Genomic DNA, 26,762 nt, shown 5'->3' with positions numbered 1-26,762 from the left:
AGTATATATTAATGGGTTTGATAAAAATCTGATCTCATTCTAATGTTTGTGTTCCCTTCATTCAGTGATTTTACTGGAACATTGCAGGTTGGATTACATTAGAAGCCAAGCATTGTGCTATCCCTGCTAATTTAATGAGCAATGTGAATGGAAACCGCAGCACAATGCCTTCTGTATAATCCCACTGAATGCAAAGACAGAGCAAAATGAACAAAACACAATGTTCACTCAAAGCTATAGACAGCGTCCTGTCTTCCTCAATTTAGATGAGAACAGAGGAGGAGGGGGTTCCATTGACAGAGCACCAACACCACTGCAATAAGCAATACTGGTGAAACACTTGTATAGCATATTGTATTAATTGAATTCTACAATACATAATACACATACAGTAAGAACTGGGACGCTGAAAGCTCTCTCCCCCGATAGTTACATGTTTTTTATGGTGCAGTTGCCAAAGTTTCTTTCCACTCGGGGCTCCACATAGTCTAGAACTGACCCAAACCTATCGCTATAATTAATATTCTGCTATCTCGGGAGGAGAATGTCACTTTGGGACCTGTAGCAAAATCTATGGGATTGCCTTCAATCACTATAACTGCCACCTCATGGTCCCCCATGTTCTAAGGACAATATATCTCTGTTCATGATCAGTGGACCGAGCTCCTGTTCTGCCACTGTATGGCAGGAAATCTGGCAACCATTATGCATCTTTAGAACCCACTTAAGGGCATATTAGCCATTTTAATGAGGCACTGCAGGGCCTGGGATGTTCCCTAGGGCACTGTGGAAACATTGCTTAGTGTGGAGCATAGACTTGGTTTGAGATCTGAATTTACTGTAGCTCAGCCCTTGGACCATTCTACTATGGTGGCCATGGCGTCACCAATGCCTGCAGTGTTTACTCCAGCCCTTGTGGCGCTGTCACAAAGTGAGACAGAAGGCCTCATTGCTCATTCATTAGGGCAGATGTCTCGTAAACGTTCCATAGTGCTTGTATCGGACATCTTTATGCAAGTGATTGTCCTTTTAAAGCTAAGACAGGGAAATTTAAAGTAGGCATACTATTCTGGGATGTGGAAAAAGTCCTTCCAGTCAGTCAGAATCCCAGCAGATCCAAAAGGTACTGCCCTTTAGGTTATGGTTTGGCGGTTAGAGTTAGGTCTCAGGGGAGGTTACGGTTAGGTTAAGGAAGGGGGAGGTTTAGGATAGGAAGTGGAAGGGGTGGCAGTAGCGCACGTAGGGGGGGTTTCTGAGTACCCAGAAACCCCCCCCAGGAGTCTGAGGACCCGAGACTGAAAGCCGAGGGTCCCCTCTTTCCATGGGTACAAGAATTTTAAAAATCAGCCCTTGGGAACTGGAGATATCTGACTTCAAAGCAGTGGTCCCCATCCAAGCCTGTTAATTGCTCTTCCCAGTCAGATATTTCACGTTCTGTCTGATTTAGAGTTTTTCTGAGGGTATATCCCAAAAGCTGGGACTCTCCCCCTTTGATGGACAATAGCAGCTTGTCTCTACTGTTCCCAAAATCAGAGATATCAGCCTTCCAACAGCTGGTTACTGCTCCAGCTCCACACACCTGGTATGTAGTTTTATATACTCGTTGGCAGATTGCTCTGCCTCCTGAACTCTGATCCCCTAGTCCCCAATACCATTTGGTAGGTGGGATTCTCTAGTTTTTAATTCCATTAAAATATAAGAAATCTATTTCTGGGAACTGGAGATATCTGCAGTCAAGCAAGCTGTCCTCCCACCAGAAAATTATGAATAATAAGCCCACTCCACTATACACCCCTCCTCTGCGTATCAAACATCCTCTACCACCCTGGAAGTTATGTATCAGGGCCCCTTCATTCAGCCCAATGCCCCCTTCTCCCACCTCATCTCCCACCATCTGTGCAATTAGTGTGTAATTAGTGGAAATTACTGATCCAGGCCCTACATGCTGAGCGGTTGATATAATAACCTCTACCACCTAGGGGGACATCAAAGCTTCCCCCACCCCTACCACTGGAGGATCGGTAAATGCCCCAATACATTGCTATGTCCAGGGGTCTACACTGCTGTTGATGCCCCTGTATTTATATATATATGGGTTTCCAGAGGGGCGGAGCAAAGCACGGAGATGGACACTTAGGTGACCCAGTATATGCCGGGTCAGTTAAAGTATTATAGATAGACCAAATGTATATAAATAATAATAATAATAAATATATATATATATATATATATATATATATATATATATATATATATATAGATCAATCCAGGTACCGGCACTCAAAGTTCTTTAAAGGAGCAATGTGCCCGGGTGCCAGGGACGCGGACAAGTCCGTATAACATAACCACACAAATGAAACAGCACTCTCGGGTCTTGTACTGATGATAATAAATGGCAGGACACAGCGGTCTCAAGCTTGAGACCGCTGTGTCCTGCCATTTATTATCATCGTTACAAGACCCGAGAGTGCTCTTTCATTTGTGTGGTTATGTGGTTATATATATATATATATATATATATATATATATATATATATATATATATATATATATATATATATATATATATATATATATATATATATATATTTTATTATTATTATTATTATTATTATTATTTATATACATATAAATCCTGCGTTTGCCACTGCTCTAACTCCACCCACACCTAATTGATTTATCAAAGGTGTGATCAAAGTCAGACCACTGCCCCCACTAATACACAGACATTTCTTGTTTACTATATATTCCAAAGGGGATAATAAAAAGAAAGGTTTGTGAAATTGTCAATACCTAGCAGAATTTAGTAGTCATGGGGAGCATAAAGTGGAGAGAGATACAATTGTGCAGCAGATTAAAGCCCATACCTAGCAGAATTAAGTAGTCATGGGGAGCATAAAGTGGAGAGAGATATAATTGTGCAGCAGATTAAAGCCCATACCTAGCAGAATTTAGTAGTCATGGGGAGCATAAAGTGGAGAGAGATACAATTGTGCAGCAGATTAAAGCCCATACCTAGCAGAATTTAGTAGTCATGTGGAGCATAAAGTGGAGAGAGATACAATTGTGCAGCAGATTAAAGCCCATACCTGGGAAGAGAGAGAGAGAGAAGGGGTCACATCAGCTGAAGCATCTCCTGTATATCTCCGATGTTATATTACTATAGTCTGCATACTTGACACTAGAATACTTCACATCTAGAAGACTACACAGCCAGAAGGATCCAGCGCTGGTCTCTCTGCAGCATAGCCGGTCAGCCCGCACTGTCAGCGGGCTGAACCGACTTTCTCCGATGGAGCTAACAGCTAATGCGATTTTAAAGGAAAGAAGATGAAACCAGCAGATGGGTAGGTTTCACAAGCAAATGACAAAAAGAAAGCAAATGAGATATTTTATTTTGACCCCTTTGGATTGATCACATCCAAACCCTGTGATCCATCTAGTTTCCCATTGAAGAAGCTTGATAGCGCAATGATCGCTGTGATCTATCCAAAGGGTTTAAATTAAAATATCTCCTTTGCTTGCCTTATGTTATTTGCTTCATGTAAATAGTTTTGCAATACTGTTTTGAATGGTTTCCTATGTAATGTATCTTCTAGTTTTACATAAGAATTGTATCTTCTATTTATTGCCTAGTATGTATAGCATCATCCTGTTTACATTTTGTATTACTTATGTCATCTCACCCGCTGGTCTCCTTTAGTGCGTCTGTTACCATGGTGATGGGTGAACACTGTACAATGGTACATAGATGACATCATCAACAGCCACCACAGGGCGGGTGAGTGATCCCACAATGGAATCATGTGATGCTCCGGAAAATATGTTTTGTATTATTTTATATTTACAACCTGATGACAGTTAATAACTGAGACTTTGCTTACCAATTGACCTTCTGACTGCTTCTTATGGCTTCTACATGGGGAAGGGGATATTCGGACAGAGAACCTGTTCACTAGTACCACATCTAGTTTAAAGTACAGTACTGTATATATGTAATATATGATAATCCACTATCTTTATATATCTTGTGCCTCTGCACTAATAAATGTTGTGGAGGTGCTCCCCTGAGAGTAATATATAATGCAACAAGAAAAAGAGAAAGTACTTTCTTTTTTGGGGGGCACGCTTTGAATTAAAACTTAACGTTTAATCATAAATTAATTTAAAAAAATTTTTTGACATGACAGGACGAACATACATAAAACATACAAAGTACTGGGAACTCTCTATATGAGAGTTCTGTAATTATTGTGGATTGGTCTTTATCAAAAAAAGGGGTGGGGCTTACCAATCTAGAAAAGATTCTGATTGGGAGCTGCCAATCATACAAAAAGAAAGTTACCAAAATGGGCCTTATTCTGGTCGATGCGTAATTTTCCGAATTCTTTCGGATGGCGTTTTTTAGCCGTCTGCGCATGCGTGGGCAACGCTATGCGCATGTGCCTCGCAAGGTCTCCGTACTCGTTCTCACTAATACCGTACAGAAATGTGCACCGCATTCACTCGGGAAATATGAGCGTAATATGGGCGTCATTCGGAACTACACAGGGGCGTAGTTTCAAAGTGGGCTAAACTGGGCGTAAACATGGGTGTACACGAGGGAGTGCACTAATTCTGGTAGGCGTGCATTTGGACAGCACACAGACTGCACACGAACAAAAAGGCAGGAAATATGCGGTCTTCATAAGCAAGTATTGCTTTGCGGACACCACTCGGTCATGCGCTAGGCATTCGGAATGCCCAATCAGTACGGGCGCACCTCAACCAATGTCAGCTGAACACAATACAATCCACTCCTTTACTCATTACTCATTAATTACACTCTTGTCATTGCTTCAATTGGAACCATTGCAGCTTAAATGGACCATTACTAAACACACAAATATATGCTCAAAGCACGGCTGCATTTGTTACACACATTTACACTGCAAGCAATGGACAGAACTTCCTATCACTAATATAAATATATATATGTCACTTTTACATTCACCAATAACATCGGTGCGTACGGGCAGGTTCCCGTCCGTTCTGACGCGGTAAGACCGTGCAAACGCTGTAAGACCGTGCAGAATGTGTGTGTCCACCGCACACGTAAGGTTTGGATGTCATCCGTAAACACGCCCTGTTCTTCTAGTGTGAGTCCATCCGTACGCAGAGGTCCGGTGGGCGTTTGTTTGGATGATGTCCGCACAGCGTGGCGTGCGGACCGCTCCGAAAGATTTCGGAAATGTTCGCACCAACCAGAATAACCTCCAATGTATGAAGTGGACTGCGAATATTTGTTATATTTTCTATTACACCAAAAAATAATAATAAATGCTTATCTGGCCTTTTCTTTTACTGTTATTTTAAAGAAGGCAGGAGAAGGAATCCCTTCTACTACGGGAGAATTTATTATTGAAATTTTGCCTGAGAGAATGCTTCTTGTACAACCAAAAAATTAGAAAAGAAATAGAACAAATTGGTGTCAGTACACCCCTGCAGTTTGTTTGTTACCACGGTGACTGTTGCTGATTGCTTTAACCGGACTGGCTCTACCAATCCTTGCAATTGAGCGGGTCTAGCCGTGTGACAGTTGCAGATTTGGGTGTGAAGAAGTTAGGGTATTCAATCTCTCAATGTTAGAGTGGGTGACTCCCTGGTTGGCAGTGCCCTTGCAGGGATGTCTGCCCTCAATCAATGAGGTTTTAGCCCTGAAAGTGTACAGATTTAGGGGCAGATATGTTGTGAGGTGAGGATACTGAGACAGCGGGACCTCCGCGAAACAGCTGTCTATCCCAAACTAGCTTACACCTTCAATCATTGGGGAGGTACCAGACTCCTCACCACCGCTCTCAGGCCTTAAGAAGGGAGGCCTTAAGAATGGTTGGGACCTAGTGCTCAATGTTTTGGGCTGGGACCTAGTGCTCAATGTTTTGGGCATCGAAGTGGGAGGGAAGCAGGTTAGGTTTAGGCACTAAGAAGAGAGGAGAGGTCAGGCAGTAAGGCATGGGAGTTAGGTTTAGCACTGACCCCGGATCCACACAGGCCTAGGCTACAATGGGCTATGCCATCTCAGAATGGTGATAGCTCAAGGATGCGAATCCAGGCTGCCCAATGTTGATAGATCGGGCAGCATTACATCCCCCATAGAAAACTATGGGTGAGGCAACCGGCGGCGATGCGGGGGGGAGGGGGGGGCGCAGCAGGAATAGGAGATTCCTGCTGCACTTCCCTTTGGTATATTTGGGGGATACTTAATATTTGCAGCTAACCCCCGAAAACGGGTGTTTTGGGGATTTAGCCACAAATATTGCTTGATAAATGTGGCCCTTAGTGAGGGCGAGACCTCTGTCGCCTCGTTTGTCTTCTTTGATATGCTCTTAAGCTGTTCTTTTTAAATATCCTCATGAGAAAACCTGTATTGTGCGCATGAGGAGGGCCTGCTGTGCACACTTGTAACCACCTTTTAATTGCAGGTATATGGCTACCACACAGACTATACTGATATTATACTTATTTCCTTTTAGGGCTCTCAAATGAACAGAGGTACAGCGTGTTTATATAAAAGGGTAAGTTTACTTTCTTAAGATGATGAATATGATTTTACAATGTGTAACATTTGAATTCAATAAAAAACTTTTACATAACATACGGCTTCAACTAATGACTTTAACATGACACATCAATAACTTTATAGAACAAGCAGAACATAACTTTACACAGTAACCTTGCATGACATATATAAATTCAATGAACAACTACACTCTCTACATTTCCTATACATATAGTAATGCATGCTTCACACAAAAAGTTACCATGCGCTGGCCAGCATAAAAACACTGCATATAAATATATTTGTTGGCGCGCGTTTGGGGCCCTTGCTGAAGGTGTGAATGGGTTAATAAGCAACCTGTCTAAATATGAGTTTATCCGCTGGTCTTCACTAGGTGTTCCTAGCACTGTAGAAGTCTATGTCTCTGTCCCTTTAATGTGTGATATTAATCACACAAAGTATCTGTATAACTGAGTTTAAATACAATAGTCTGACTTTCCCTTAGAAGGTTGAAACTTTCTATCCTCTTCTTGTAATTGCTTGGCTGCACTGTTATTGGAGCCTGATGTAATTTGTTGCCAAATGTAATAAGTCACAGTTAAAGGTTTGGCATAAAACCCAACCTAGGGCTCCTTATAAATGTAAAAAGTCTTGCTGCTGTAGTAGGGCTGAGGTATAGTCTGGCAAAATTCTAGGTTTTCCTTACTGTTCTCAGTTAGCATACACTGTTCTATTAATAGTCACAAGCTGGGGGTAACCTGGCTACCTATAGTGTATAGGTGCATTAAGTAAAGTTTGGGGCTCACCAATTCTTGCAGCTGTGCTCTGTCTGCCTGGCAAAGTGTCTCTGTCCTCAACTGTCCTTTCTTTATAAGTGTAACTCTATTCTCTACCTCCTCCCGTCTCCCGCAGGTATCACCATACTACAGTAGGGGATTCCTGGGTGTAGAGGGGTGTACTCTTCTTACTCTGAGGGCTACCCTTGTGTTGAGAGAGCTGAGGTATCCCCCTTGCCGGGCTGTAATTGCATACTGTGCCTTGTAATGCTGCAGTATCTCTATGGCAGCTGGGAGCTATTTCTCTTTCCTCATAGAAAGGTGCTGGCTTCTTGTGAAACAGCTGGCTTACTCCTGTTGCTGCCTCCCTTCTCCCGCAGGTAACCACTGCTCAGCAGGTGGCACCAGGGTGTGGAGGAGCGTGATTGGGTGGCATCACATCTGTACAGGGGGGGCAAGGCTGGGTTTGATGCATAGCTGACAGGAGATCTCTTCCCCCTGTCACTTTCCCCTCCCGTCTCCCGCTGGTGACTGCCTGTGTTACGAGCAGCACCAGGGTGTAGAGGGGCGTGACAGGGGATGTCCTTATCTGGTGGTTGATGGACTGGGGGAGCGGCTTGCGGGGCAGCGCCTCCTTCTCCTCTCTGCTCCCCGGCTGTCAGTTACCGGGCGGCAGCTCCTTCTCTCTTCTCTTCCGTCAGCGGGGTTGCGCCTCTGATGGGCAGGTGGGCGGTTCCTCTTGTGCGGCGCTTCCCCGGTCTCCTGTCCGGACGGCTCTGTGATAGGAGCGGGGGCTTGTCAGTCACTGGCGCCGGGCGGGATCTCCGTTCAGGCAGCTTGAATGCGGGCTTGTAGGCGGCAACAAGGAGGCGGCTGGGCGGCGCTTTCCCTATCTTCAGCTTTGGGCAGCCGTCACCGATCCGGCGCCCCTCCCGGCTAGCACTCCACTCTCCTCCCCAACGCCTCCTCCCGTCTCCCGCTGGTGAGTAATACCAGGGTGTAGAGGGGTGTCGGAGGGATGTCGCTCACTCAGCTTCTCCCCGGCAATAGTGTCTCTGAGGGGCAGCGTCCTGCGGCACCCTGTCAGCGGCTCCTTCAGCGGCTTTCCTTCAAAGAGGCTTGGGCAGACCCAGAGCGGTGGGTAAGGGAGACTGTTATGCTGATTTCTTATAGCGCTCCAGACCAAGCCAGCTCTTTCCCAGGCTCATAACCTCTCCTGCTGCAGTAATGGATGCAGCCCTGAGCTGCAAGCAGGGAGGTGAGCACCAGAAAGAGGGAACAGCTGTCTGACTTTCCCTGCACTGACAACTCTTATATACACAGGCTGGGAGGTCAGCTGTTTGGCACAAGCACAGCTGTTCTCCCGCTCAGCCCTCGAGACAGGCTCAGCCCTCGAGACAGCTGACTTCCCGCACTTTCAGTGTCCTCGAGACCACTCTGAGGGCATGTCTGAGTGACAGCTAACTGTGGGTTCACTCAGAGGGCAGCACAAGTGTTAGCGCTGCTTAACCCATGTCCACATGTGTATATATATCACTTCACTGTCACCAATGTCTTTCCTCGCTTAATAAATCATTAACAATACACATATATGGCAAAGTTTTCTATCAGCCACAGTCGTTTGGCATATATAAGTCCAGGCCACACTCTTTAAAACAAGTTATAAGCATTATGTACATTTCAGTTGCTTGGGCGGTGTTGTCATATTTATATAAGAGTCCATCACACAATATCAATTTTGAGGCAAACAGTTTATAACTTTAATATATACATTTCTAACATATGTAAGCATGTATATGTTACACACTGATACAGACGTCTGTATGAGAGACAGCTGTATCTGTGATATGTTTATGGCAGGGATATAGGTGACATATGTTTGTGGCAGGGAAATGATGGCTATACTTCTGCTGGAAAAGTATAGCAGGTGAGGGGAGTGTCGGCGCGAGGCGGTGGGGGTCCGTTCTATGGGGTATCGCCAGCTTTTGCTGGCGATACCCCTCGCAGCGAAAACCCGCCGTGCGGGTTTTGCTGCATATCAAAATGCTGTAAAAACCCTGATAACGGGGTTTTTACCACATAGTTGCTTTGCAGAATCTCCCCCCTTGTCTTATGTGCAGTACTGTTCCAGCTAAGGAAAGAATACACAACACTTAGTGTAAGAGAATCTTATCATGCCACTTCAAGAACGAGTTGCTGATGTTGGAGTGTTGCTTGTAGTTTGTTTTACGTGGGAAAAACTAGCAGAAATGTGAAAGTTCACTGAGCGGAACATATCTATAATACTGGTAAAAGTATGTTTCCCACAGTGTTTTAGATCATTTTAAGGAAAGTTCAGTTACAACTTTCTGTGATATTCAACAAATCATATAATGCTGGAGAAACAGGGATCATCTATATATATGGCTAGTGTCTGTGTGTCTAGGAAACACTGCCATCTGTTGGCAGGGAGTGAAACTACATCTCTTTTTCTCACACATGCACAAAAACAGAGGCAAGTGTTCCTGCATATTTGTACATGGTAGCAAACTAGCTTTCGAAGCATTAGCTCTGAATGGGCTTACTAGTGTATATAAAAGCCTACATAGAGCAGAAATTAAATATATACATATTATAAAAACATAATCTCCAAATGGTCTTAATAGAGTAATTGAATTGTTCTGTTTTAAAAATAAATAAATAATAATTTTCTCATTTGCAGGTTGTTTTTATCAAATAAATATGTTTTGGACTTTACTCATTCTCTAAATGCCCATACACACTGGTTGACTTTCAGCTCCAAAGCCGCCCAATGTGTACGTGTCAGCAATGAGCAGTGAGCGCTGATGTGTGATCCTGCATCATCCCTGGCCCAGCCACTCATCTGCTGAGTGGACAGCTTTCCATAGTGTCCTACTGAGGAGTTAGACACAAGCGGTAGATTGATGGACACAAGGTTGACAATCACCACATCTACACAAATTTTTCATGCGTTTTTGGTGCGGAATGTCACAGAGGTCCCCGTGTCACTATGTCCGGCACACTATTATAATCTAACTCAATGTCCACTTGGATAGTTAATTAGGAACCAAGTTGGGCTGCAACAAAAACACCATGAAAATCTCGTGTCGACGTGGTGACTGACGACTTTGTGTCTGCCGATCTCCCGCTTGTGTCTAACTCCTATTACTGTCAATCTGACTATCTTTAAGCTTCTAACTAGACTCCTTCACCCAAGAGTGGTCAATCCCATAACTGTCGATCTAGACAGCGTCATCCTTGTGACCGAATACACTTTATTTATTATTATTTATTTAACAGTTTCTTATAAAGCGCAGCATATTCCGTTGTGCTTTACAAAGGAGACCGTGATACAACAAACAGGGTATTTACAGACAGTCAAAAGGTAGGAGGACCCTGCTCGCAAGCTTACTATCTATAGGGAAATAGGCATTGATACATAAGGATAGATACTGTATTCTTTATTGCATTGATTCCACCAGAATGCAAGGTTCTATGACTGGTTCTGGAATTTGATAAGCTGCCTGAAGAGATGAGTTTTTAGGGAACGCTTATAGGTTTGGAGACTGGGGGAGAGTCTTAAGGCCCATACACACTTGACGATTTTCAGCTGAAAATCGGTCAAAACAGCCGTTTTGAGTGATTTTCGGCTGAAAATCGCCCAGTGTGTATGCCCCAGAGATTGCCGACTAGCGATGATGCGCGCTCCCGCATCATCGCTAGTTAAATGGTTCATCTGCTGGTTTTACCAGCAGATGTGGCGATGATGGATAGTTTTTCATCCATCATCGCCATGTGTGTACGCCGGCCGGGCTGAAAGATTAACCACTTTCAGCCCGGCGGACCGCCCCGCTGCCCCCCGCCGCCCCGCCCCTCGCCTGTCATAATACTCACCCTTTAGGATTGGTCCGCGCTGCCCCGCTCAGTCTGCTGCTGCGGCTGGATGCTGCAGAGCTTCGTTCCCCCGCCGTCCTCCTGTTCTCCTGGGTCCAAGCTCTGCCGCCCGGCCACTGTCACTGACTGACACGCTGACGCCCCGCCCCCCTACACCCTGCTCCCTCCGCCTCCCTCTGTCCTGCTCCACACGGAGCACCACTGTCCACCAATGTTTTCATTTTTAAGCCAGTAATATATACATTGCTGGCATGTGCCAGCAATGTATATATTAATGGCACCACTGGGCACCAATGCTGGCATGTGCCAGCAATGTATATATTATTGGCACCGCTGGGCACCAATGAGTTTCATAAGCCAGTGCCAGTGGGCACCAATGATGTTTTATTTATTAGCCATTAATATATACATTGCTGGCACAGGCCAGCAATGTATATATTACTGGCACCACTGCCCACTAATGATATGCATTGAACAGGAGTGCTATGGGGACAACTGTCCCGGGCCCGCCACTCTGACAGAGGGTAGGGTCCAGGCAGCTCTATCCTCAGCACCCCTGCAGTGCCGGTGAGCCGAGCCGCTGCAGCCAGCAGCAGCAGCAGAGACTCAGTCGCCTGATGTCAGACGCCAGCGTAAAGCTCAGGAGCGGAACCACTAACCCATCCGTGTTCCACCGCACTCCCCGTGCCCGTGTCCCATCGCACCCCCCCCGGCATCCCACCGCACTCCCCTCTCCCTCATCACAGATGCCGACAAAGGTACCGGGGGGGGGGCAGACTGAAAATCAGTCCCAGACCCCAAAATTCCTAGTGGCACTGAATTATTAGATGGCCCTTGCTCCCACCATTGGAATTCAAACCCGCCCATTATGTAAATAGCCTTTAATATGAAAGATTTTCAGCAAAGTCTTTCGCCTCCTGAAAATCTCTTGCTCTTTAGGGAAAATAGCTCAGTGTGTACGCACTACTTTGGTGAAAGGTATATCTGTCAGAGATTTTGGCAAAGTCTTTTGAAATGAAAATCTTCTAGTGTGTATGGGCCTTTAAGGCCCATACACACTTAAAGATTTTAATTTCAAAAGACTTTGCCAAAATCTCTGAAAGATATATCTTTCACCAAAGTAGTTCGTACACACTGAGCTATTTTCATCAAAGAGCGAGAGATTTTCAGGCGGCGAAAGACTTTGATGAAAATCTTTTATTATAAAAGGATATTTACATAATGGGCGGGTTTGAATTCCAATGGTGGGAGCAAGGGCCATCTAATAATTCAGTGCCACTAGGAATTTAGGGCCCCACGAATCGCGGGAGGGGGGGCGGCGGGGGGCGCTCACCTGGTGCGTCTGGTGAGTAGCTGTGTCTTTGCTGGGTAACATGGTGAGGCAGAGGGTGTCTGGCACTGTGCATACCTCCCAACATGACCCATGCCAGGAGGGACACAATGCTCTGCTGCTGGACTTTCTTCCTAATGTATGATTACCTCCATCTGTGTTGAACAGGTTAATTGATAGGAAAGGTGTGTAAAACTGACCAGTTTCCTGTCTGTGGAACTCTCAATGGAACTCAAGCCAGCTGGTTGTTATGGCAACCCCTCTGCAATGTCTACTTCGGCTATGTCTCAGGCTACTCACACACCTGCTGTTAGCTGATTTCTGGCAAAAAAAAATTTTAAACAACAAAATCAGTGCTCAGTACACATATATCAACAGTACAATAACATATCAGGTTAAAAATGTGTGTATTAAGATGCGCAAACACGCAATATTAGACCACCTATCTGATGGATTAGAAGTGTTTGTGACTAAGAATATGAGTAAAAAGTACTAGATAAAAGGAGGTGGAAGTCAGGTATATACTGGCCACTGCTCACAGGAGTCCCTATTATGGGAATACTGTCGGTGTGAGTGCGTTCACATATGTGAAGAATGCATCAGAGACTATGTCGTCATTACTGCATGTCGACCTTTGTGTTGACTAGTGTCAGAAATGCATAGCTAAATGTGTATTTGGGTCAGATATGGAATAGCCAAAGGGTCTCTGTGGCATAATGTGTTCACACGCATCAAAACTCAAAACATTACTAGGAAATTAAGGCAAGAATGAAAAAGTTTTAAAGGGACAGTAAGATCAAGTCAGAGAGGAAGCAAAAAGCACACATGAGCCCTATCCACAAATAGGGTGAGTCTACTTTGGGTCATACAGACTCAAGAATGGAAATTATATAAAATGCTGGAACTCAAACATAATGAAAAATTTAAAGGGACAGTAAGAGTAGCCGGAGAAGAAGCAAAAAGCACACTGGATCCCTGCTCGGGTGAAATTAGGCTGCGATGCCAGCCTGATTGGATCTAATTCGGAAGATATAAAGGGATAGCGAGAGTTGAAGCGGAGAAGAAAATAAAGCACACAATATGGGAATATTCCCAACAGGGAGGCCCCCAAGGGAGCACTATAACTATATGACTATTAAGAAGAAATGTTTTAAAGGGACAGTAAGAAAGAGCGGAGAGGAAGAAAAAGCACACTATATATATATATATATATATATATATATATATATATATATATATATATATATATATATATATATGACTGTAAGTCCATCACTCAGAGGAAAATCCCCAGGGACAGTTTGTCATTCAGTCCATTTGGTTTAGTACTGTTGAGTTTGTGGATCCAAGTGGATTCTCTCCTCAAGAGGATCCCTCCTCTGTCGCCTCTCCTCAGGGAATCCGGAATGTGGTCGATGACCGTATGTCTCAAATCGGATAGTCTATGCTGTTTCAGGGCAAAATGTTTTGCCACTGGTTGGTCGTTGTCTGCACCTGAGAGGGCTTTGCCGATGGCAGACCTATGTAAAGCCATCCTCGTGCGTAGGGACCTCACCGTCTTACCCACATATAATAAATTGCACGGGCACGTTATCACATAGACCACATGTGTGGTGGTGCATGTGACAACGTGTTTGATGGGGAACTTCCTTCCGTCAACTGGGTGGATAAAGTCTGTGCCGGTTATCATGTGTTGACAGGTTGTGCAATTCACACATTTGTAACATCCATTAGGACGTTTGAGGAAGTTGCTCTTGCTAGTTTTCAACTCATTGGCAAAGCCGGTGATGTCATTGTGTACAATTCTGTCACTGATATTTCTCCCTCTCGTGTGGCAAATGAGTGGATTTTTGTCCTTGAGGCCTGGTAGGCTTGGGTCTGTCTTGATGATTGGCCACAATGCTCGGGAAGCCCTGGGAAGTACATAGCTGGACATATTGTATCGGGTGACAAACGGTAGAGCTGTATTCAATCTGTTTGTTTTCTCCGGAGTCATAGATTTTACTTGTAAAAGTTGTTCCCTTGGGATTTTTAGGATCTCTTCTTTTTGCATGTGTAGCAGGTCATTTCTGTAACCCCTGTCTTCAAACCTCGTGATCATTTTGTCCAATACCTCAGGTAATTGTGAACGGTCACTTACGATGCATGCTGCCCTCAGCATTTGTGATTTCGGGAGGGCTTTTTTTAAAGCCATTGGGTGGAAACTATTGGCCTTTAACACGTTGTTCTTGTCGGTTGGTTTGATATACAACCCTGTGTGTATTTTGTCGTCTCTGAGGTGTATCTGGACATCCAAATAGCTTATTGTCTGTTCAGAAGATTGAAAGGTGAACTTGATGGGTGAGTTTCTCAAGTTGATGCTACAGTATTCATGGAAGCCACAAATTCTTCCTCACTCCCGTGCCAGAGCATGAATAAATCATCTATGTAGCGTGTTAGCATGATGATCTTATCCTTTACGTCAGGATTATCGAAAAACATCGATTGGTCTCTTTAAACATGTAGATGTTTGCAAACGATGGTGATATATTGCTGCCCATCGAGCAGCCGGAAAGCTGTTTGAAGAACTTTCCGTCGAAGAGGAAATAGTTATTAGTGAGGGTCAGTCTCAGCAAGTCCATAAATAAATCATGGTTGAGCGTATCCATCCCTGTAGCTGCCACAAAATCTTTCATGGTGTTTAGCCCCTCTTCGTGCGGGATGCACGTATATAGGCTGTTCACATCCATCACACACAGCCGTGCATTGGATGGTACATCCTGGACTTGTGCCAACCTGTTCAAGAAATCGGTAGTATCTTGGATGTAAGTGGGTTGCACTTTAATGATGGGTTGTAATATGCTGTCCAAGAATTGGGATACAGGTTGGAAAATAGAATTTTGGGCCGAAATGATGGGGCGTCTTGGGGGGTCTGTGATGTTTTTATGAATTTTGGGCAGTGTGAAAAATATTGGTACTGATGGATATTTCAGTGTTAGAGCTTGCTGTAGTTTCTCCGAGATCTGTCCCTGCTGGTGTGCTCATAGTAAAACATGGTCCAGTTCGGATTTGTATGTATCTGTGGGATCGCTTGCAAGCCGCTTATAGACAGATGAATCCTCAAGTTGTCTTTTACACTCTGTTGTATATGCTACTAGGTCTTGAATTACAAGGCCACCGCCCTTATCTGCAGCCCTGAACACTACATCGCGATATTGGCTCAATTGTTGTAGGGCTTGTTGTTCTTTTCTGCTCATATTGTTATGGATGGGCTGTGGGGTATTGGCGAACTTCGAGACAGACATGTCTAGCAATCGGGAGTAGGTAGCAATGGAGGAATTGGTCGACTGTGGGTCGAAGGTAGACTTAGTTCTTGATTTGATAAATAGATTGTGCTGTTCCACCTCAGCGGTGGCGACCTTGTTCTGAAAGAACTCTTTGAGCTTAAGATTCCTGGTGTGGCGGTGCATATCTACTTTCCATGTGAGTTCATCAAACTGAGTGGTGGGAATAAATGTAAGGCCATGTTCAAGTACTTTGAGTTCATAAGCATTAAATTGTTGTTGAGATAAATTATATACTAACGATTCTGTTGGTTTGTGGGCTTTCTTGTGGATGCGCGTATTTTGCCCGCCCCTGCGGGTGGTAGTCCTGTGCCTCTTCCCTTGGAGGTGGTTGGAGTGGGTGCCTCCTCGGAGGTCCCCAAAGGGGCCGAATGATCAGGAGTATCTGACTCGACATTAAACTCACTGTCACTATTAGATGATACATCTGTCTTCCTCGGTGTGGCCTGTGCTCGTTTAAAGGGTCGTTGTCTTTGAGGTCGGCTTCGCCTGGTGCGGTCAGAATCGTCGCCGGCGAGCCATCTATACACCTGGTTGTGATCGTAGTCGTGTTTCACGGTGTAGTATTTACTCCTCTTAAACTTCAGGAGATCTCTCTGATAATTTTCACACTGGTACAACATGGGGAAAGGTAGATTGGGAAAGAAAACCTGTGCACCAGTACCACTTTTAGGTATATGGGATATGTATCAGATATACTTATATAAGAAGATCCACTATTTTATGTTATCAGATATGCGTTGTACATTGATAAGTGTTGTGGAGGTGCTCCCCTGAGAGTAAGAAATGATGCAAAAGAGAAAAGAGAAAGTACTCTCTATTTTTGGGGGCACGCTTTTAAATTTAAAACTTAACGTTCTCTATTAATTATTGAGGTACCACAATATATGAAGTGGACCGCGAATATTTGTTATTGTGGTAAAATACCTTATTTTGCACCGAATATTTTTAGTTTTTAGGTTGTTATTATTTTCTATTGACAGGAAGATTTTTGATATAAGGAAAAAAAAGAGGGAAGGGAAAGGAGAAAGAAAAGAAAAAAAGAGGAATAGAAGAAGGGAAGGGAGGGAGGGAGAAGGAGGGGAAGGGTCAAAGAAGAAGGGAAGTGAGAAGAAGAGGTTGATGAGAAAAAATTAAGTGTCAGTACACCCCTGCAGTTTGATTGTGATCACGGTGACTGCTGCTGATTGCTCTGTATGTCTGGCTAAACCAGACTGTGCAATTGAGCGGGTCTTACCATGCGACAGTTGCAGATAAGGGTGTTAAATAGTTGGGCTGTAATTACCTCTCTGTTACAGTGGGCGACTCCCTGATTAGCTAAGCCCTTGCAGGGAAATCTACCCTCAATCAGTGAGGTTTTGAGCCCAGAAAGTGTATAGTTTTTAGAGAGCAAAGTTAATTGCCTTGTAGGGTGTATGTGCACGCTGCTATCTCCCACTTGCTTTGCAGTATTGGTGGGCGATGAGCGGTGAACTCCACCTTTGAAGACAATAATGGAATTTCCCAGTTATATAGAGAAAGGTATATCGTTAGAGAAATAAAAGAAATAGGATAGCAGGTAAACGCAGTAATATTTGGAATGTGTGATATCAAAAAAGGATCAAAAGAGTGGTCCTTTGATCACAATATCATTATATACACCTGTATATCAATTTACAAGTATCAAACAGAGGATACTGAGGAAGCGGGACCTCCGCGAAACAGCTGTCTATCCCACAACTACTTTTTGCACCTTGAGCTACTGAGGAGACACCAGACTCCCCACTACTGCGATCAGGTCCAGACCTAAGAAAAAATCTCTCTCCTTCTGCAGCAGACTGATTGTCCCTAAGATCATAGCAGACAACTATCTGGGTGGTGGTAAGACCCCTATTAAGGGGCTGCTAACATTGTAATTATTTTATACAATTGTGAATACGACCCCACAGAAACTGTACTGTTTTGCTGTCATTTTGAGAAAAGGGCTTCATTGTTTTTCCTTGTGTTTTACCCTTGTCTGCTCTGATTGGTTTAGAACCATTAAGATCACCTAGAGTGATAACTTTTATGTGAAGGAATGAGATGTATGATTATGTTTTCTTAGCGAAATTTATATAATTAGTGACAGGATTATTTTTTACTATTGTGAAAACAGGTGATTAAGCTGATGTTTGATACTTGTAAATTGATATACAGGTGTATATAATGATATTGTGATCAAAGGACCACTCTTTTGATCCTTTTTTGATATCACACATTCCAAATATTACTGCGTTTACCTGCTATCCTATTTCTTTTATTTCTCTAACGATATACCTTTCTCTATATAACTGGGAAATTCCATTATTGTCTTCAAAGGTGGAGTTCACCGCTCATCGCCCACCAATACTGCAAAGCAAGTGGGAGATAGCAGCGTGCACATACACCCTACAAGGCAATTAACTTTGCTCTCTAAAAACTATACACTTTCTGGGCTCAAAACCTCACTGATTGAGGGTAGATTTCCCTGCAAGGGCTTAGCTAATCAGGGAGTCGCCCACTGTAACAGAGAGGTAATTACAGCCCAACTATTTAACACCCTTATCTGCAACTGTCGCATGGTAAGACCCGCTCAATTGCACAGTCTGGTTTAGCCAGACATACAGAGCAATCAGCAGCAGTCACCGTGATCACAATCAAACTGCAGGGGTGTACTGACACTTAATTTTTTCTCATCAACCTCTTCTTCTCACTTCCCTTCTTCTTTGACCCTTCCCCTCCTTCTCCCTCCCTCCCTTCCCTTCTTCTATTCCTCTTTTTTTCTTTTCTTTCTCCTTTCCCTTCCCTCTTTTTTTTCCTTATATCAAAAATCTTCCTGTCAATAGAAAATAATAACGACCTAAAAACTAAAAATATTCGGTGCAAAATAAGGTATTTTACCACAATAACAAATATTCGCGGTCCACTTCATATATTGTGGTACCTCAATAATTAATAGAGAAATCTGATATTCGGAGTCTCAAGAATGGTACATGTTTTTTGTATGTCTGTCTTGTCATGTCTAAATTTATTTTAATGAATCTATAATTAAACGTTAAGTTTTAAATTTAAAAGCGTGCCCCCAAAAATAGAGAGTACTTTCTCTTTTCTCTTTTGCAATTTTCACACTGGGTCTGCAGCTTGTTGAGCCAATCCTGAGAGATATCCTGTACAAAGCTGGTTTTGTGTAGGCGTTCAAAGTCGGCGACTGTATTCTTTGCCGCTTGTAGTTCTTGTCCTGCCTCTTCAATTACCAGCAAGATCAGATCGTGGCTGCACTTGTTGAGTATGCCGATCCATCGGCGGCAGAAGTTGGGATTGTGTCGTCCGATGGTCGGCGTATTGCGTATGCGAAAGCCACGCGGTATCATCTTTTCGCGATGATACTCAGACAGGGATACCCCGTGCAACAGGTAATCTGTTTCACGTTTTCGCAGCCCGTACCATTGCTTGAATAGGATGTCCAGGCTGGGTTGTTCATCTATAAGATGCAGGCGCTGTGTGAACAGTATTCTATCAGTCTCGTCCTCAGAGTAGCTGAAGTGTTCCCGTTTATCAACAGCACGGCCATAGTACCCAGGGGTGTCTCTATTGGTGAGTGGTGAGTCTTCCTCCGACATCATGGCAGGGTTAGCCTTAGATTGCATAGTCGATGGTGGTTGGGCTAGAGATGATATAGCCTGCTTCCACGGTGTAGTCTTAAAAGCAGCGAAAACCACTCTATTGTATAACTCAGGTATGCACTGAGTAAATGGTGGGGTGCCTTGGCTCCAGGTTGGGTATCCCGTATCCGAATATCCGTTATCCGAATTATTCTGAAAACCAAACATTCCAGAAAGTGAAAAAAAAAATTTGGGGGGCTAAAAACTTATTTGGGACATATGTTACAGCACTACTGAGGACATGATATGTAACTGGCACTCTGTATGTTCAAGAAAATTATTGCTTTGCATTAAAATTCAGTGCCTGATATAGTACACAAATTTTGTTTCATGTTTTGAAACTTTGTGTTTTGAACAAATAAAATATATGTATGTATATTTTGTGTGGTTTAAGTGTTTATACAACATAATTGCAAGATACTTCAAAATACATCACTGAAATATTAAAATATTCCAAAATACGGAATAATCCGTTATCCAAAATTCTCCTGGTCCCGAGCATTTCGGATAAGGGATACTCAACCTGTATTTAGAAAAGGCTGTCCAATCGTGTTCTCTCCTTAGCGGATGCCTGGATCCTGGTTGTGAGCTGTGATATTAGGTTCTGGCTTCCTGATAATTACTAATGGTTTCTCAAGTCTGTGTTTATTAGACATAGTTAGTGGTACTGACGTGGATAATGTTACACAAAATTAGATTTACTATAGATATAGACTAAATGTCTATAGTTTGAGAAATTACATTGTCTCAATCACACTAAGGCCCTTATTCTGATTGGTGCGGTAATATCCGCGTGCGTTCGTGCCGCCGATGTTTTGTGCCTGCGCATGTGCAGAGGCGTCTCTGCGCATGTGCGAGCGGGGCGTACGGCCAAATCCCGCATGAAATGTGAACACTCCAAACAGGGGGTGGAGAGGGGCGTGAAGGGCTATTTGGGCTCATTACCATATGCATACGCCCCGCGTTTCATGGGTGTTCCCATGCTAATGCTGGGCGTACGTATGGTAATGCGGCCGTGACACACGTGTAGGGGGCGGACATATGACATCGCCGGATGTCAACTGCCCGCCCAGATCCCTGCTTTTGCACGGAAAAATGTCCGTGTGGTCTGAGGTTGCGGGAGCTGGTGGACCACTCGGTCCTGCATTCGATGGTCTGCGACCATCGACTGATGGGGGAGGTTCCCTGAGATTGAGAAGGCGTATTCCGTGAAAAATACACGTGCGGTCCGTTTGGCCAGCTTGTTACCGCGTACGGACGGAGTTGGCGATCCGTATGGAAGGCGGGGTTTCGCACGCACGGTCCTGGCCGCATATTCGGCTCCGGCCGCACCAACCAGAATAAGGCCCTAAGTGATTATAAGTACAATGGCCTTCCTTGTCTCTGGAGTGCAACATACTACTGACATTAATATACTATAAAACATCTGAATAAGAAAACATCATAACTATTCTATATTCTTATAAGGATATACATGACTGCCAGTTCAGCAAAAGATAAATCATTCCAATACAATGACGCTGGCGTATAATAGAGTTTAGTCAACAGTATAATTATTATATTCTTATGGTTCATGTTGACAATATTATTAATATCCATTATAGTTAAAGACTCTCCTTTTTGCTTACATTTCACTATACCTGTGGTGATCTGTTATGGAGATAATTATATATTTTTGGGACAAATGATTAGTGACTGTATTATACTTATTAAGGGATGAAAACTGAATCAGGACAAAAGTTACTAATCCTTGTGTTTTGAGACTACAGAAGTTCCTTTGATCGCTGCAAACTGATCATCCGGATCCAGAGATGACACCGGTGTCTACAGACAAGTCTCTATCACCTGTAATCTTCATTTGTGGGGAAAACAGGAGGAACTGTTGGGATGGGACAAAGTTATATTTCCACACAAGTTGAAGATTTCAAGTTAATAAACAATATATATATATATATATATATATATTCAGTATACGTATACAAGGACTTATCAATGTGACAAGCTACTGCAAGCTACTATCACCTGTTGCTGTCAATATAAGGGATTGTGAATTGAATGTATAGTTTAAATGTATATTCTAATTACAAAATGCCTTACGTCAGAGTCAACTAGAACTGCTGACAAAAGTGCTAAATACATTCTTCCATATATGAAGTTGTTATAAATAGAGAGTTAGCATGTTCCTTATTTGTAAGAATCCCTTCTGTTAGCTGTGGCCATAGTTATATAAATTGGACTGGAAGCAGAGAGTGCGAAGGGGGCTGGGCTGAGAGAGGGCTGGCAGCTGCTAGCGGAGACGGAGAAGCACACGATGAGGGTCGCCCACATCAGCTCAGCCCCCCATGTGGCATGTCTATTACAATATTTACTAATATAATCTTATCTGTCTGTATTTGAATAAACGAATCACATAATTAAGGAAAATGGAGTCTATAATAATTCCCATTTCAACAATGCCAAGGTAGTTATTTTGTAACCATTTACACACATTCAGTCATACCGCTTTCAGACCGCACTGTGAACACGGGTTATTGCCGTGTTCGCGGGGCTTAAACACGGGTGAAGGTGCGGTATGAAAGCGCCACACTCAGAAAACCTGTGTTGCGCAACACGGCTTTTCAACCCTGGTCTTTACCAGGGTTGAACACGGCTCTAACACGTGTTTCTGTGCGGTCAGAAAGGCCCCGACCCGTGTCATCCGACACTGCTGCTTATGAAATGCCGCTATTGGTGGATTCCTGTGAGGTCAGCAGTCTGACCCCGGAAACCAACAAGCAGCACACTGGAGCTGCAGACCACGGGACACAGGCACCATCCCAGCCTGCGCTCCACAATTCTACAGCCTGCAATCCAGTGTGTATTCCACACTTCTACAGCCTGCTTTCCAGCAATATGTCCTCTCTGAACAGATGAGGAGGTGAGGGAATTGCTCCACATTAGGGGTGCTGCTGCTGCAATGCTGTGAACAATCTCCACCCTTCACTTTTATTTCCTTTGTGACATTATTGTGAGCCATAAAAAAAAAAAATTTTAATGACACACATAGGTTTTCCAGCCTGGACACGGGTTAGGTGTGTAAGCACCAATTCTAGGAAAACCCGGGTTGAAGTGCAGTGTGAAAGGGGTAATTTAAGAGTCTGACACAGCTCTCTGCAAGGACAAACCTGTGTTCAAAATGCAGGGTTGGACACGGGTTTGTGGTCTGAAAGTAGTATCAGTGTTTTCATATACTTTAACCCCTTCCTGACAGAGCCAGTTTTTGCGTTCCTGACAGAGCCCTTTTTTTCAAATCTGACATGTTTCACTTAAGTGGGGATAACTTTTTTTTGCTTTTACTTATCCCAGTGATTTTGAGATTGTTTTTTCGTGACACATTGTACTTCAAATTAGTGGTAAATTTGGGTCGATACAGTCTGTGTTTTTTTGTGAAAAATACCAAAATGTCGTGAAAAAATGGAAAATTTAGCAATTTGCAAAATGTTAAATTTTCTGCTTGTGAGACAAATAATCATACCACTCAAAATAGTTAATAACTAACATAGACCATATGTCTACTTTATGTTGACATCATTATTTCAACTTCCTTTTCATTTTTTTGGACACTAGGAGGCTTACAATATGAATAGCAAATTCTCAAATTTTCAAGAAAATTTCAAACACTGATTTTTTTAGGGACCAGTTCAGTTCTGATGTGACTTTGAGGGACTTGTATGTGAGACACCCCCATAAATGATACCATTTCAAAAACTGCACCCCTCACAGTATTCAAAACAGCATTTTGGAAGTTTGTTAACCCTTTAGGTGTTTCACAGGAATTAAAACAAAGTGTAGGTGAAATTTCAAAATTTCATTTTTTTTGCAGATTTGCAATTTTAATACATTTTTTTAAGGAACACAGTACATTTTACTAGAGAAATGTGACTAAAAATTGATTCCCCCAATTCTTTTGTTTTCATAAATATCCTATATGTGGCCCTAGTGTGCACGTTGACCAAACCACAGGCTTCATAATAGAAGGAGCACCTACTTGATTTTGGAGCCTCCTTTTTATGAGATTATTTTTTAGGCACCATGTAGGTTTCTAGGCACCATAAGATGCTAAAAGTTAGGAACCCCCCCACAAGTGACCCCATTTTGCAAACTACACCCCTCAGGGAATTCATCTAGGGGTATAGTGTACATTTCAAACCCCCAGGGGTTTCACCAATTGTGGTACAACTGGGCAGTGAAAATGAAAAATTAAATTTTTTACACAAAAATGCAGTTCTGGCTCAAAATTTTTCATTTTCAGAAGGTATGAAGGAGAAAAAGCACCCCAAAATCTGTGCCCCAATTTCTCCCGAGTACGGCAATGCCTCACATGTGACCAAAAAATACCATTTGGCTGCATGGCAGGACTCAAAAAGGAAGGAGTGATTTTTGGATTTTGCAGCTCAGATTCTGGTGGAATGTTGGTGGGTGCTATGTTGCATTAGCAAGACCCCCCAAGCACCAATACAGTGGAACCCCCCCACAAGTGACCCCATTTTGCAAACTACACCCCTCAGGGAATTCATCTAGGGGTATAGTGTACATTTCAAACCCCCAGGGGTTTCACCAATTTTGATACAACTGGGCAGTGAAAATGAAAAATTACATTTTTTTACACAAAAATGCAGTTCTGGCTCAAAATTTTTCATTTTCACAAGGAATGAAGGAGACAAAGCACCCCAAAATCTGTGCCCCAATTTCTCCCGAGTATGGCAATGCCTCATATGTGACCAAAAAATACCAGTTGGGTGCATGGCAGGACTCAGAAGGGAAGGAGTGATTTTTGGTGGTAGAATGTTGGTGGGTGCTATGTCGCATTAGCAAGACCCCCAAAGCACCAATACAGTGGAACCCCCCCACAAGTGACCCCATTTTGCAAACTACACCCCTCAGGGAATTCATCTAGGGGTATAGTGTACATTTCAAACCCCCAGGGGTTTCACCAATTTTGATACAACTGGGCAGTGAAAATGAAAAATTACATTTTTTTACACAAAAATGCAGTTCTGGCTCAAAATTTTTCATTTTCAGAAGGTATGAAGGAGAAAAAGCACCCCAAAATCTGTGCCCCAATTTCTCCCGAGTACGGCAATGCCTCACATGTGACCAAAAAATACCATTTGGGCGCATGGCAGGACTCAGAAGGGAAGGAGTGATTTTTGGATTTTGCAGCTCAGATTCTGGTGGAATTTTGGTGGGTGCTATGTCGCATTAGCAAGACCCCCCAAGCACCAATACAGTGGAACCCCCCCACAAGTGACCCCATTTTGCAAACTACACCCCTCAGGGAATTCATCTAGGGGTATAGTGTACATTTCAAACCCCCAGGGGTTTCACCAATTTTGATACAACTGGGCAGTGAAAATGAAAAATTACATTTTTTTACACAAAAATGCAGTTCTGGCTCAAAATTTTTCATTTTCAGAAGGTATGAAGGAGAAAAAGCACCCCACAATCTGTGCCCCAATTTCTCCCGAGTACGGCAATGCCTCACATGTGACCAAAAAATACCAGTTGGGTGCATGGCAGGACTCAGAAGGGAAGGAGTGATTTTTGGATTTTGCAGCTCAGATTCTGGTGGAATTTTGGTGGGTGCTATGTCGCATTAGCAAGACCCCCCAAGCACCAATACAGTGGAACCCCCCCACAAGTGACCCCATTTTGCAAACTACACCCCTCAGGGAATTCATCTAGGGGTATAGTGTACATTTCAAATCCCCAGGGGTTTCACCAATTTTGATACAACTGGTGAGTGAAAATGAAAAATTACATTTTTTACACAAAAATGCAGTTCTGGCTCAAAATTTTTCATTTTCAGAAGGTATGAAGGAGAAAAAGCACCCCAAAATCTGTGCCCCAATTTCTCCCGAGTACGGCAATGCCTCACATGTGACCAAAAAATACCATTTGGGTGCATGGCAGGACTCAGAAAGGAAGGAGTGATTTTTGGATTTTGCAGCTCAGATTCTGGTGGAATGTTGGTGGGTGCTATGTTGCATTAGCAAGACCCCCCAAGCACCAATACAGTGGAACCCCCCCACAAGTGACCCCATTTTGCAAACTACACCCCTCAGGGAATTCATCTAGGGGTATAGTGTACATTTCAAACCCCCAGGGGTTTCACCAATTTTGATACAACTGGGCAGTGAAAATGAAAAATTACATTTTTTTACACAAAAATGCAGTTCTGGCTCAAAATTTTTCATTTTCACAAGGAATGAAGGAGACAAAGCACCCCAAAATCTGTGCCCCAATTTCTCCCGAGTATGGCAATGCCTCATATGTGACCAAAAAATACCAGTTGGGTGCATGGCAGGACTCAGAAGGGAAGGAGTGATTTTTGGTGGTGGAATGTTGGTGGGTGCTATGTCGCATTAGCAAGACCCCCAAAGCACCAATACAGTGGAACCCCCCCACAAGTGACCCCATTTTGCAAACTACACCCCTCAGGGAATTCATTTAGGGGTATAGTGTACATTTCAAACCCCCAGGGGTTTCACCAATTTTGATACAACTGGGCAGTGAAAATGAAAAATTACATTTTTTTACACAAAAATGCAGTTCTGGCTCAAAATTTTTCATTTTCAGAAGGTATGAAGGAGAAAAAGCACCCCAAAATCTGTGCCCCAATTTCTCCCGAGTACGGCAATGCCTCATGTGTGACCAAAAAGTGTCAGGACTCAGAAGGGAAGGAGTGATATTTGGATTTTGCAGCACAAATTCTGGTGGAATGTTGGTGGGTGCTATGTCGCATTAGCAAGACCCCCCAAGCACCAATACAGTGGAACCCCCCCACAAGTGACCCCATTTTGCAAACTACACCCCTCAGGGAATTCATCTAGGGGTATAGTGTACATTTCAAACCCCCAGGGGTTTCACCAATTTTGATACAACTGGTGAGTGAAAATGAAAAATTACATTTTTTTACACAAAAATGCAGTTCTGGCTCAAAATTTTTCATTTTCAGAAGGTATGAAGGAGAAAAAGCACCCCAAAATCTGTGCCCCAATTTCTCCCGAGTACGGCAATGCCTCATGTGTGACCAAAAAGTGTCAGGACTCAGAAGGGAAGGAGTGATATTTGGATTTTGCAGCACAAATTCTGGTGGAATGTTGGTGGGTGCTTTGTCGCATTAGCAAGACCCCCCAAGCACCAATACAGTGGAACCCCCCCACAAGTGACCCCATTTTGCAAACTACACCCCTCAGGGAA

General features: G+C 43.4%; 1 long non-coding RNA gene across 1 annotated transcript; it reads left to right on the top strand.

Moving 5' to 3' along the window:
* Positions 1–3,212: 3,212 nt before the first annotated feature.
* On the top strand, positions 3,213–21,845 carry LOC146072788 (uncharacterized). The gene is made up of 4 exons (XR_014473234.1): positions 3,213–3,347; positions 3,704–3,781; positions 6,513–6,554; positions 21,290–21,845. It is a non-coding gene; the product is annotated as an uncharacterized LOC146072788 (long non-coding RNA).
* The last annotated feature ends 4,917 nt before the right edge of the window (positions 21,846–26,762 follow it).

This window comes from Crinia signifera, chromosome 4 (genome assembly GCF_055691185.1).
Source record: "Crinia signifera chromosome 4, ASM5569118v1, whole genome shotgun sequence".
NCBI lineage: Eukaryota > Metazoa > Chordata > Amphibia > Anura > Myobatrachidae > Crinia > Crinia signifera.
The sequence above is the reverse complement of the archived record's forward strand: the minus strand, read 5'-3'. Positions and strand labels throughout refer to the sequence as shown.